The following is a 14,269-nucleotide window of genomic DNA, read 5'->3' on the forward strand; positions in this document are numbered from 1 at the left end:
GGCACCCCACTAGTCCCCACCTGCCATTCCGAGAAACACCCATTCATCGCTACCCTTTGCTTTCTATCTGCCAACTAGTTTTCTATCCATGTCAATATCTTCCCCCCAATGCCATGAGCTCTAATTTTACCAACCAATCTCCTATGTGGGACCTTATCAAATGCCTTCTGAAAATCGAGGTACACTACATCCACTGGATCTCCCTTGTCTAACTTCCTGGTTACATCCTTGAAAAACTCCAATAGATTAGTCAAACATGATTTGCCCTTGGTAAATCCATGCTGGCTCAGCCCAATCCTATCACTGCTATCTAGATATGCCACTATTTCATCTTTAATAATGGACTCTAGCATCTTCCCCACTACTGATGTTAGGCTGACAGGATGATAGTTCTCTGTTTTCTCCCTCCCTCCTTTCTTAAAAAGTGGGATAACATTAGCCATTCTCCAATCCTCAGGAACTGATCCTGAATCTAAGGAACATTGTAAAATGATTACCAATGCATCCGCAATTTCCAGAGCCACCTCCTTTAGTACCCTAGGATGCAGACCATCTGGACCTGGGGATTTGTTAGCCTTCAGTCCCATCAGTCTACTCATCACCGTTTCCTTCCTAATGTCAATTTGTTTCATTTCCTCTGTTACCCTATTGTCCTTGGCCCATCCATACATCTGGGAGATTGCTTGTGTCTTCTTTAGTGAAGACAGATCTAAAGTACTTATTTTCTTCTGCCATTTCTCTGTTTCCCATAGCAATTTCACTCAATTCATTCTTCAAGGGCCCAACATTGTTCTTAACTATCTTCTTTCTCTTCACATACCTAAGAAACACTTTTGCTATCCTCCTTTATATTCCTAGCTAGCTTGTGTTCGTACCTCATTTTTTCTCCCTGTGTTTCCTTTTTAGTGAAGTTCTGTTGTTCCTTAAAAATTTCTCAATCATCTGACTACCCACTCACCTTAGCTCTGTCATACTTCTTTTTTTTTAATGCTATGCAATCTCTGACTTCCTTTGTCAACCACTGTGGCCCCTTTTCCCCCTTTGAATCCTTTCTTCTCCGGGGGATGAACTGATTTTGCACATTCTGCATTATTCCCAAGAATACCTGCCATTGCTGTTTCCCTGTCTTTTCTGCTAGGATATCCATCCACTTATCTTTGGCCAGCTCCTCCCTCATGGCTCCATAGTCTCCTTTGTTCAACTGCAACACTGACACCTCCGTTCTGCCCTTTTCCTTCTCAAATTGCAGGTAAAAACACCATATTACTACCTCCTAATGGCTCCTTTACTTCAAGATCACTTATCAAATCCTGTTCATTACACAACACTAAATCCAGAATAGCCTTGTCCCTGGTCGGCTCTCGTACAAGCTGTTCCAAGAATGCATCCCGTAGGCACTCTACAAACTTCCTGTCCTGGGGTCCAGCACCAACCTGATTCTCCCAGTTCACCTGCATGTTGAAATCCCCCATAACTACTGCGACATTACCTTTGCCACATGCCAATGTTAACTCCCTATTCAACTTGCACCCAATATCCATGCTACTGTTTGGGTGCCTGTAGACAACACCCATTAGGGTCTTTTTGCCCTTACTGTTCCTCAGTTCTATCCACACAGACTCTACTTCTCCTGATCCTATGTCCCCCCCTTGCAAAGGACTGAATCTCATTCCTCACCAACAGGGCCACCCCACCCCCTCTGCCCACATTTCTGTCCCTACAATAGTACATATACCCTTGTACATTCATATACCCTTGTGCATTCAGATATAGAATTTTTAGCCCATTTCTCCTCTCTCTGTTTAAATTGCTGCCTATTGTGCTTAACCCAGCTCCAAGAACTCCCATCGGGCTATAAGCCCCTTGAATTTTGTTGTCCTTCCTAAATTTACTTATTCTTTCTGCACATTTAACTCCATGTTCCGTCAGACCATCCCTCTGTACATGTGTCCTCCTTATCACTTGTTCCGCCTCACCTTCCTCTACTACTCACTTAATATTCTGGAACCGTGTAGTCCCCACCTGTCCTTTATTCTTCATCTCGCTATCCGCTCTCTCATTCTGGATCCCCGCCCCCTACATATTTAGTTTAAACCCCCCCGAGCAGCACTAGCAAACTTCCCTGCAAGAATGTTAGTACCGCTCCAGTTCAGGTGTAAACCGTCCCTTCAGAACAGATCCCACCTTCCCTGGAACAAAGCCCAATTATCTAAAAACCTGAAGCCCTCCCTCCTGCACCATCCTCTCAGCCACGTATTTGTGGTGTACTACATATAACTGTGTGGACACGCCCCCCCCCCCACTGACTGCTCCTGTGGCTCCTCCCACAGACCCCTGTATAAAGGCGATTGGAGGCACTGCTCCTCCCTCAATTTCCAGGATGTTGTGTGGTGGGCTCATGTTGCTGACGCTGCTGATGGTGCTTTCTTCCAGCTAGTAAAACCCTACCTTGACTCACGTCTCCGAGAGTTATTGATGGTGCATCAGTATTAAACTGTAAAATCCTTCTGTTCCTTGCCTCACTTGCACGTGGCACAGGTAGCAATCCTGAGATTGTTACCCTGGAGGTCCCCTGTGTACCTTTTAATGTCTCGGTGCCTGTATTTGATAGAGAATTGGGAGAAGAGGGGTGGAGGAGGCAGAGGTAATATCAAGGAATGACACTTTCAGTAAGTAGGATTACAAGGTTGTGGGTAAGAGGACAGGGGACTCATCAGGGCAAGAGGTCACAGAGATGGAAAGGCTGAAGAATGGTGTACAGAAATAAGGTCCTTTGGCCATTCCTTTTTGGGTTAACCATCAAGAGTATGGTGATGCGATAATTGGGCAGAGGAGTGGCAGTCCAATAATGGTGATTCTGTAACACTACCTGACAGTATCCATGTCCTGGATTGTGATGGTAAAGCTGCCATGTCCTGGGAGAGCTTAATGATAAAACTCTTTATTAATATAATTATAAAACACTGGTCGAGCCACCTCTGGGGTATTGGGTACAATTCTGGTTACCCCACTATAGGAAGGCTGTTGAGGCTTTGGAGGGGGTTGCAGAAGAGGTTTTACCAGGACGCTGCCAGGTTTAGGGTGCATGATAAACTTGGGTTGTTTTCTCTGGAGCATTGGAAGCTGAGGGGAGATCTGATAGAGGTTTTGAAGATGATGAGAGGCATAGATAGAGAGTAAATGTTTCCCGATGTTAAAATGTCCAATACCAGAGGGCATGCATTAAAGGTGAGAGGGCGTAGGTTCAAGGAAGATGTGAGGAGTAAGTTTTTACTCAGAGAGTCATAGATGCTTGGAATGTGCTGCCTGGTATGTGGTAGAGTCAAATGCCTTAGAGGCTTTTAAGAGACGTTTGGATAGGCACATGGATCTAAGGAAGATGGAAGGAAATGGACATGGTGCAGGTAGGCAGGATTAGTGTGTGGGTGTTTTTGATTTGCTTTTTAGCTGGTTCAGCACAACACTGGGGGCTGAATGGCCAGTTACTGTGCTGTACTGATCTATGTTCTATGATGGGTGTACCAAGGACAACATGATCCAAGTCCACCTGCTGTGCTCCAAGATCAGCGCTGCATGTGGAATGGTGGCAGTCCGTGTGCTTCTGATACTGAATACACATCAGGGATTCTGTGTGCTTGGATAAATATTAAGAGTTTACAATGTGATCTAGAAACAGCCATTATTGTTGTTTTAATTCAATGAAACTTGATTTAAATTGTACAAAAATATGGAATTCAATTTCTAGACAATCTTCTTTCCCTTGTCATGGCAGATTGTCTGCTGCTATGGAGACATTTTGTTGTTCTTTTTCTTGTCAATTATATTCCTGCCTAACCCAGCCTAAAGCATCTCTTCATGGTGATCACGGTGTATAATGAATTCACCTCGACTGATTTTTGAATAGGAGTGATCCTCTGCTCATTGTTAAACATAGACAGGTAGATTATGAATGCTTTCTGTCAGGGGTGCTCCTATTTTATGCCTGCCTGATACTTCTTCATAAAAATGAATAAAAGAAAATATAAACCAAAATATCCCCAGTACTTAAATTTCTTACCCATGGGCTTTGATCCATTTTGTTTAGCTCTTCTCCAGGCTCCCAATTCACTGCCTTAATTTTCTGGCTAGTTTGATTTTCTATTTAATCATCCAGCCATTTGCCTCTTACTTCCTGTCAATCCTGTAAATTATTTTTATCTGCAAACTTCCTCCTCCACTGCCAGGAGCTGCTACAAATACAATTGATTCATTTGGAAGAATCAATCTATATTTCTGAAGGAGAACATGCTGTTTTTGTTCCTTTGAGTAAGTTTAGAAGTGCCTATTCTAGAACTTCATCCATTTAGGTGCAAAGTAACAATAGAGACAAGTTCTCTGGGTCACCATGACAAATTTGTATATGTCTCTTCATGGTTGAGCAGACCATTCTTCACTTGACCCACTAAGATACATCAGAGCTTAACTATGCTTTCTATGTGTTGATTTAAAACATGGTACAGATTCAGTAACTAAGTGGTTTCAAGTAACTGAAAGAATGTTGTTTACTGTATAACACAAATAACTTTGAAAGGAATAACATGGATTTGATTGTCTGAATAGCCTCTATCTCTTGTTGCATGACTTAATGACTCTTTGATGAACATGTTCATGGAGGGCACTGGTAAAGTTTTTGAATTACATCTACTAATGATTGACAAAGGTTCAGGACACCCAAACTGATTCATTATGGGTTATATTTTCTTTCTCAAGTACGTATCTCCAGTAGTTTTATTTTATATAATTAAACATTCTTAATGTGTTAAATCAACCTTCTAATTATATTCAGTCCATCCTGTATTATTATACACAAGACTTTCCAGTAAGTATGCAAGTGCTTCTGAAGATATGACTCTTCTGTTCCAATGATGACTTCCTTTGAATAATTGTCCAGAAAATTTTATGTTATCCTTCCATGATTTCTCCAGCTTTGGTTTCAATAAATGGTAAATTACATGAGTAATTTGCTCTCTGTAAACCCATGAAAATGCCAGGAAAAGATCAGGCTTGTTAACATGCAATGTACACAGTAATGTCCAATCTAATTGGCATAATTTCACCAGAAAATGTTTGCCTGAGTCAACTACTCTGATTTTAGCATCACGAGGAGAAACACTATTTGGTCCATTAGCTTTGTTAGTAGAAGATCATTCAAGCTGGAATTGAGTGAAAAGGAAGAATGATGAATGAACTCCATGAATGAAACTCTATTTAAGCATTTAGCAGCAGTGCCAACATCAGTGCTGAAGTAAATGATAATAGGTTCACATACCCAAGCTAGGGTGAAAATTATAAACACACATGTGCTCATCATATTCCTTTTGTTATGCCAGAGAAAATGAACATGTTAGAGAAGACCTGTCTTTCAAGCTATACATTGAGATTCTCTTTGTTTAAATTCCAGCTTCATTACATGTAAATGGTAACAAGGAAGAGAGCTTCAGACTGCAGTAGATTTCCCTGTAACTGAGCACTGTCTTCCTACTTGCTTCATATTCCTTCATTTGCCATTGGTATCACCCCTTAATTTCCTATGATTAAAGAATAGCTTTAAGCTTCACTACAGTGAAGTGTGTAGTTTGCTTTAACGACTAACAAAGTCCAAGGATGTGCAAGTGTCCCTACACTTAGCATGCCCACAACTTACTAACCCTTGTGTCCTTGGATTGTGGGAGGGAAGTGGAGTACCTGGATGAAACCCACATGGTCATAGAGAGGATGTACAGATTCCTTCAAGAGAGTGGCAGGAATTGAAACTGATTGTTTTGTGCTGTAAAGTATTACGCTAGCTGCTACACTACTGTGCACCTGTGATAGAGCCATGATTCACATGTTGGTTGTTAGTTGTGATTGCTTATACATTGTTAATCATTTTTCATGGAGAAAGTTCAAAATGGAATCAGCATCTTAGGGCCAACTGGGATCTGATTGAACAGGGCCAATCAGACTGAAGTGTTGCAAAACGAACTGTAGAAATATCGAGAAGTGTACCAAAGTATATAGCTAATGGTATCCTGCACAATAGCACACAAATGTTGCCCATTTCAGTCTCCACAGATGTTGGCTGACTGGCAGAGTATTTCCACTGTTCCTTCCATTTGACTTGAAGAGATTACTGAAGTGATAATGTCAAAGATGACATGAGGAGAAATAATGGGGGAGAGAAGGACAAAAGGATAGTAATTACATTGTTAAAATTATCACCAGCAATGAAAATTTGAGTCAGGAAGGATGTGTAGACTTTGGAAAGGCTGCATCAGTAGTTAACCAGGATGCAGCCTGTATAAGGAGAGATTGGACAAATTTAGATTATTTTCTCCAGAGTATCAGAGGTTGATGGGACACATGATACAAGTTTATAATATGGTGAGAGGCATCGAAAGGGGAGGCAGTTGGAAACTTTTTCCCATGGTACAATTATGAAATAGGGTCATGTGTTTATGGTGAGTGGGTGACCGTATAAAGGAGAAGTGCAGGGCAAGACTTTCACATAGAGTGTGGTAGGTGCCTAGAATGGGCTGCCAGGGAGAGTGGTTGAAACAGTTTAAAATGGTATTTTACATAGATACATGAATATGCAAGGAATGGAGGGATATTGATCAAGTACAAATAGAAGAGATTTAATTTTGTGTCATGTTTACAGACAACAGGGCCTGTTTTATGCTATATTGTTTTTGTATATTCTATGTTAAGTACAAATGGAGTTTTATTTCTTAGTGCCATAGAATAAGTTACAGTTACACATTGTTAAAAAGCTGCTTGACCTAACCTTGCAGTCAGTCAGTAAGACCAAGGAACTGATTGTGGACTTCAGACAGTGTAAGATGAGGAAAAATACACCAGACCTCATAGAGGGATTAGAAGCCAAAAGAGTGGCTTCTACAAAAGAGTAGAAGCCTGGGTGTCAATATCTCTGAGAGTCTATCCTGGATCTAACATATAGATGCAACCACAAAAAAGACATGACAGGGGCAATATTTCATTAAGAGTTTGAAGAGATTTATTATGTCACAAGTACCTATAGATGTAGCATTCTAACTGACTACATCACCATCTGGAATGGTTGGGGGGATGGGTTGGTTGATGCTACTGCACAGAATCAAAATAAGCTACAGAGAGTTTCAAACTTAATCAGCTCCATCATGGGCACGTCTTCTTTAGCCTCTATCGGTCAGAGTTGTGCATGAATATTGTGACCTAGCTGTCTAGATATGCAGCCTAGGCAGTACGACTTGGATAGCAAGCAGTTGCCCATGTATGAAGCTCACCCTCTCCCACGCATCTCATAAACCCAAAGGAACTGCAGAGACTGATACAGTTTGGTACCAGAAGCATCACAGGAGTTGCCAGTCAGCATTGAACTCAACGTAGGACTGCCTTAGGGACTCCAGCTTCAGATTTTTCCCTCGGGGCTTACTCCTGAAGCTTTCCCCGTGAGTGGGTATAGCCGCAAGGCAGCAGAAGTTTGAGATCAGAGTTTTCCTTTTCCTAGATGAGCTGCCAACCACGGCGGATGAGCCCCATCTGTCCGAAGCAACTGGTATTATGGTGCCAGTAACCTGCCTTTCTCCCTTCTCCTGTCAGTTCAAATGGTTCCACTGGGCTTAGTAGCTAAACCACATGTGAAAGCCTGGAGCAGGACTTGGTTGTCAAAGGCTATTTGAGGTACACACCGTTGGGAGCATTTATTAGGTAGTGGGAGATTGTCCCCATTACCACCCCCGGCTATAACAACCTTATGGGCACCAGGTTCCAAAGTATCCTAGACATCTTCAAGGAGCGATACCTGAAAAAGCTGGCATCCATCATTAAGGATGTCCATCACCCAGGTCATGCTTGTTCTTTTTGCTACAATGAGGGAGGAGGCACAGAAACTCAAAGGTACACACTCATTAATTCAGGAACACCTTCTTCGCCTTTGCCATCAGATTTCTGAATGGACTTTGAACCCATGAACACAACCTCACTACTTTTTTTATTTCTATGTTTGCACTACATTTAATTTATATACATATATTTACTATAATTCATGACTTTTGTTCTATTATTATGTACTGCATTGTACTGCTGCTGCAACAGATTTCACAACATATTCCATTGCTCCCAGTCTTGATGCATGCCAGCATTGCACATGCAGGCTCCTCCCAATTTCCATCTAGCTAATAGCAGTCACCTGCCACCCATTTCTAAATCATCAACTGCAGTCCATTTAAACCCAGCAACAGCTCTTGTTCAATCATATGAACCAGCCATCTACTCTTAGCTTTCATTTAATCTTGTTACCTGGAGTATTTAAGTATCTTGTTTTGTGCCCCCCCCCTCATGGTTTCTACTTTTGCAGTCTATTATTAAAATGATTATTCATTATTGAATCATCTCTGCAGCACAACTTTTGGGTCAACCCTCCTCTACATTTCCAGACAATGCAAGAATGTGAGATTTTGATAATGAAACATGGAAAGCTCTACTGGATATTGAAATCATCAACCCAGATATAATCGAGGTAGAGAGTAGGATCTTAGCAGCAGGTAGACCAAGAAAGATTCAGAGAAGTTCAATATTTCAGAGGCAGACCATTAATAGAAAAGACATAGAAACAGAAAATCAGCTTACAGTAATCAAGGATACCAAGGTTATGAATAGGCTGATCCACTCTGAGAAGAGGGCCAAGCCAGATAATTAACTATATTACTATGAAATAGAGTTTGGGGTCATACCATAAAGAATGGCTATGCTCTTCCCATAGTTTAATTGGAGGAAAATTGGGCTCATAATGGATGACAGACAAGTAGCTTGATAACCAAGGGATCAAGACAATTATTAGTCATGAAGCTGTAGATTCCCGATTACAATATAAATGTAGCGTCTATGGGCAGGCCTATTACAATCCAGTCAAAGATTTTGTCTCTTATAGCTATGCTGTAGGAGTGAAAATAGACAAAGCTTCTATAAACACACTGGTTCTTGGAACCAGAGCAATTGTGTGCTTGACTTGATACTGCAAACCTTTTGTGCTCATTCCTTCTTAACTTTAGAACTTCTTTCTGGTGAAAACAAATAATCACACAAATGGAAGCAACAGAAAGCAGATAAAGAGAGACAGGTTTATGGATGCAGTATCTATATCAGACTGTGTCATGGACTATTCTGACAGTGGTAATTCATATCAATTAACTGAGCAAAGATGTGGTAGCAATAATATTTCCACTGGTAGATACAGTAATTACATTTTTTTTGTCCACAGGAGTAACAGAGAGACTCATAGTAAACTGCCGAAATATTAATTAGTTTCATTTCAGTCCTTCAAATCTTTCAAGTAGGAAAAGGAGTCTAAACATAGTTTATCTTTTCTCCCAAAGAACATACATATGTGAGGAATATGAAGAAAGATAGCTACTGTAATATACCAGCACCATGTTTATGTTGCATTTATAATACACTGTCGAACTGTGAATTGTCCTGTTCAGAGTCTGTTTGACACTGAACAAATTAACACTAAAAACCAACAACCATATTTATGTGAACAAAGCATTTTTATCTCACATCCTTAATATGATAAAAATGCATCAAGTTTCTTCATGAAAGTATAAACCCATTTTAACAAGACCTGCAGGTGAGTGATTTAAAGCTTTGTCATAGTGAAAGGATAGAAGGATGGTATGAAAAGTAATAGGAGGGTAAAAGATAAGGAGAGAATTTCAGATCTTAACATCTTGGTTGCTGAAAATGTACTGTAGCTGACTGTGTCAGAGCATTAAAAAAGAAATAGGTGTACAGGGAGCCAGTGTTGGGGCATGGCAAAGAACTTGGCAAGTTCAGATGAAGTCACAGATATAAGCCAAGTAAAAAGTGACAGTGAGTATAGGGATAGAATGAGGTGAAGGATGAATGCGTGGCTAAGGGAGCAGGGGGCAGGGATTCAGATTTCTGGATCATTGGGATCTCTTTTGGGGCAGGTGTGACCTGTACAAAAAGGACGGTTTGCTCTTGAATCCCAGTGGGACCAATATCCTGGTGGGGAGGTTTGCTAAGGCTACTGGGGAGAGTTTAAACTAGAATTGTTGGGGGCTGGGAATCAAACTGAAGAGACTGGGGAAGAGGCAGTTGGCTCACAAATAGAGAAAGCTTGTAGACAGTGCAAGAGGGAGGATAGGCAGGTGATAGAGAAGGGACGCACTCAGACCGACGGTTTGAGATGTGTATATTTTAACACAAGGAGTATTGTGAACAAAGCGGATGAGCTTAGAGCGTAGATCAGTACTTGGAGCTTTGATAAGATGGCCATTACAGGGATGGCTCATGGACAGGAATGGTTACTTCAAGTGCTGGGTTTAGATGTTTCAGAAAGGACATGGAGGGAAGCAAAAGAGGTGGGGGTGTGGCACTGTTGATCAGAGATAGTGTCACGGCTGCAGAAAAGGTGGACATCATGGAGGGATTCTCTACGGAGTCTCTGTGGGTGGAGGGTAGGTACAGGAAGGGGTCAATAACTTTACTGTGTGTTTTTTATAGGCTGCCCAATAGTAACAGGGATATCAAGGAGCAGATAGGGAGACAGATCCTAGAAAGGTGTAAAAATAACGGAGTTGTTGTAATGGGAGATTTTAATTTCCCAAATCTCAATTGGCATCTCCCTAGAGCAAGGGGTTTAGATGAGGTGGAGTGTGTTAGGTGTGTTCAGGAAGATTTATTGACACAATATGTAGATAAGTCTACAAGAGGAGAGACTGCACTTGATTTGGTATTGGGGAATGAACCTGGTCAGGTGTCAGATTCCTCAGAGGGAGAACATTTTGGAGACAGTGATCATAATTCTATCTCCTTTACAATAGCATTGGTGAGAGATAGGAACAGACAAGTTAGAAATATGTTTAATTGGAGTAAGAAATATGAGGCTATCAGGCAGGAAACTAAAAGCTTAAATTGGGAACAGATGTTCTCAGGAAAAAATGTAGCAATTGTTCAGGGGATATTTGTGTGGAGTTCTGCACAGGCACATTCCAATCAGACAGGGAAGTTACGGTAGGGGACAGGAACTGTGGTGTACAAAGGTTGGAATAAATCTAGTCAAGAAGAAAAGAAAAGCTTACAAAAGGTTTAGAGAGCTAGGTAATGTTAAAAAGATTACATGGCTAACAGGAAGGAGTTTAAGAAGGAAATTAGGAGAGCCAGAAGGGGTCATGAGAAGGCCTTGGCAGGCAGGATTAAAGAAAACCCCAAGGCGTTCTACAAGTATGTGAAGAGCAAAAGGATAAGATGTGAAAGAACAGGAACTATCAAGTGTGACAGCAGGAAAGTGTGTATGGAACCGGAGGAAATATAGGAGGTACTTAATGAATACTTTCCTTCAGTATTCACTATGGAAAAGGATCTTGGTGATTGTAGTGATGACTTGCAGTGGACTGAAAAGCTTGAGAGTATAGATATTAAGACAGAGGATGTGCTGGAGCTTTTGGAAAGCATGAAGTTGGATAAGTCACCTGAACCGGATGAGATGTACCCTAGGCTACTGTGGGAGGTGAGGGAGGAGATTGCTGAGCCTCTGGTGATGATCTTTGCATCATTAATAGGGACAGGAGAGGTTCCGGAGGATTGGAGGGTTTCTGTGTCCTTCCTTTATTCAAGGAAAGGAGTAGAGATAGCCCAGGAAATTATAGACCAGTGAGTCTTACTTCAGTGGTTGGTAAGTTGATGGAGAAGATCCTGCGAGGCAGGATTTATGAACATTTGGAAAGGCACAATATGATTAGGAATAGTCAGCATGTCTTTGTCAAAGGTAGGTCATGCCTTACGAGCCTGATTGAATTTTTTGAGCATGTGACTAAGCACATTGATGAAGGTAGAACAATAGATATAGTAAATATGTATTTCAGCAAGACATTTGTTAAGGTACCCCATTCAAAGCTTATTGAGAATTTAAGGAGCATGAGATCCCAGGAGACATTGCTTTGTGGATCCAGAACTGGCTTGCCCATAGGAGGCAAAGAGCAGTTGTAGATGGGTCATACTCTGCATGGTGGTCGGTGACCAGTGGTGTGCCTCAGGGATCTGTTTTGGGACCCTTACACTTCATGATTTTTATAAATGACCTGGATGTGGAAGTGGAGGGATGGGTTAGTAAGTTTGCTGATGACACTCAGGTTGGAGATGTTGTAGATAGTGTGAAGGGCTGTCAGAGATTACAGTGGGACATTGATAGGATGCAAAACTGGGCTGAGAAGTGGCAGATGGAGTTTAACCCAGGTAAGTGTGAATTTGTTCATTTTGGTAGATCAAAAATGATGGTAGAAAATAGTATTAATGTTAAGACTCTTGGCAGTGTGGAGGATCAGAGGGATTTTGGGGTCCATAGGATGCTCAAAGCAACTGCACAGGTTAAGAAGGCATATGGTGTATTGGCCTTCATCAATTGTGGAATTTAATTTAGGAGCTGAGAGGTAATGTTGCAGCTATATTGGACCCTGTTCAGACCCCACCTGGAGTATTGTGCTTAGTTCTGGTTGCCTCACTATGGGAAGGATGTGTAAACCACAGAAAGGGTGCAGAGGAGAGTTACAAGGATGTTGCCTGGATTGGGGAGCATGCCTTGTGAGAGAAGGTTGACTGAACTCAACCTTTTCTCCTTGGAGCGACGGTGATCAGAGGTGACCTGATAGAGGTGTATAAGGCATTGATCGTGTGGATAGTCAGAGGCGTTTTCCCAGGGCTGAAATGGTTGCGGTAAGAGGACACAAGGTTAAGGTGCTGGGGAGTAGGTACAAAGGAGATGTCAGGGGTAAGTTTTTTTACACAGAGAGTGGTGAGTGCTTGGATTGGGCTGCTGGCACCTGTAGTGGAGGTGAATACAATAGGTTCTTTTAAGAGACTTTTGGATAGGTACATGGAGCTTAGAAAAATACAGGGTTATGGGTAAGCCTAGTATTTCAAAGGTAGGGACATGTTCCGCACAACTTTGTGGGCTGAAGGGCCTGTAATGTGCTATGGGTTCTCTATGTTTCTAAAAACATGAAATAATTCCAACCAAGCACAGGCTAGCTTAAATTTAGATAGCAGATTAGGAACCAATGTATGTCAACCGGCAAAAAGATAGGGGAGAAGATCTGGTGTGAGCTGGGGTTGAGCAGTAGACTCATGTTTGGCAGACAAATCAGGACCAATGCAGGTCATTGTACAAAGTTATATTGGAAAATGTGTGTACCTTTAGTAACAGTGTACCATATGGATATGTTATTATACCAGATACCAATGTTTGAATGTTTACTTCCTTCAAAATTGTATGTGTTGAGGGTAGTGACTTTAAAGTTCAAAGTAAATTTATTATCAAAGTTTGTGTATGTCTCCAAAAACTACCTTGAGGTTCATTTTCTTGCATGCATTTATAGAAAAATAAAGAAATACAATAGAATTTATGAAAACTTAAATAGCAAAAACTGACAAATAAACAATGTGCAAAAGAAGACAAATCATGCAAATAGTAATAAATAAATAATACTAATTTGTAAAGTCCTTGAAAGTGACTTTATAGATACTGGAGTTAGTTCAGCATTGAGGTGAATAAACTTATCCACATTGGTTTAGAAGCCTGATGGTTGTTGGGTAATAACTGTTCTTGAACCTGATGATATGGCACATAAGGCTCCTGTACCTCCCACTCGATGGTAGTAGAGTAAAGAGAGCTTAGCCTGGATTATGGGGTCCTTGATGATGGATGCTGCCTTCTTGGGGCTCTTGAGTACAACCCTGTGTCTATCACTTGCCTCGATGAACACCAGCACAAAAGAAGTTATGGACATTGTCAAAAAGTTGGACGTGTTGTTACTTTAGTGAGTAACAGGACAGTAAAAGAGTGAGATAAGAGAGAAAGACGTTCTTCAGGCAGACCAGTGGGAACAGCATGCAATGGACAACCTTTGACAAACTTCTATATATGTGTACTGGAAAGTGTATAGACTGGCTGCATCACAGCCTGGTATGGAAACACCAATGCCCTTGAAAATCCTACAAAAAGTAATGGATATGGCCCAGTCCATCCCCACCATTGAGCATATGAACACAAGAAAGCAGCATCAATCATCTGATAATCAGGGACCCCCATCACCCAGGACATGCTCTCTTCTCGCTACTGCCAATATCAGGAAGAAAGTATAAGAGTATTAGGACTCACATCTTCAGGGACAGGAACAGTTATTATCCCTCAACTACCAGGCTCTTGAACCAAAGGGGATAACTTCAC

Source organism: Hypanus sabinus, chromosome 7 (assembly GCF_030144855.1).
Source record: "Hypanus sabinus isolate sHypSab1 chromosome 7, sHypSab1.hap1, whole genome shotgun sequence".
Lineage (NCBI taxonomy): Eukaryota > Metazoa > Chordata > Chondrichthyes > Myliobatiformes > Dasyatidae > Hypanus > Hypanus sabinus.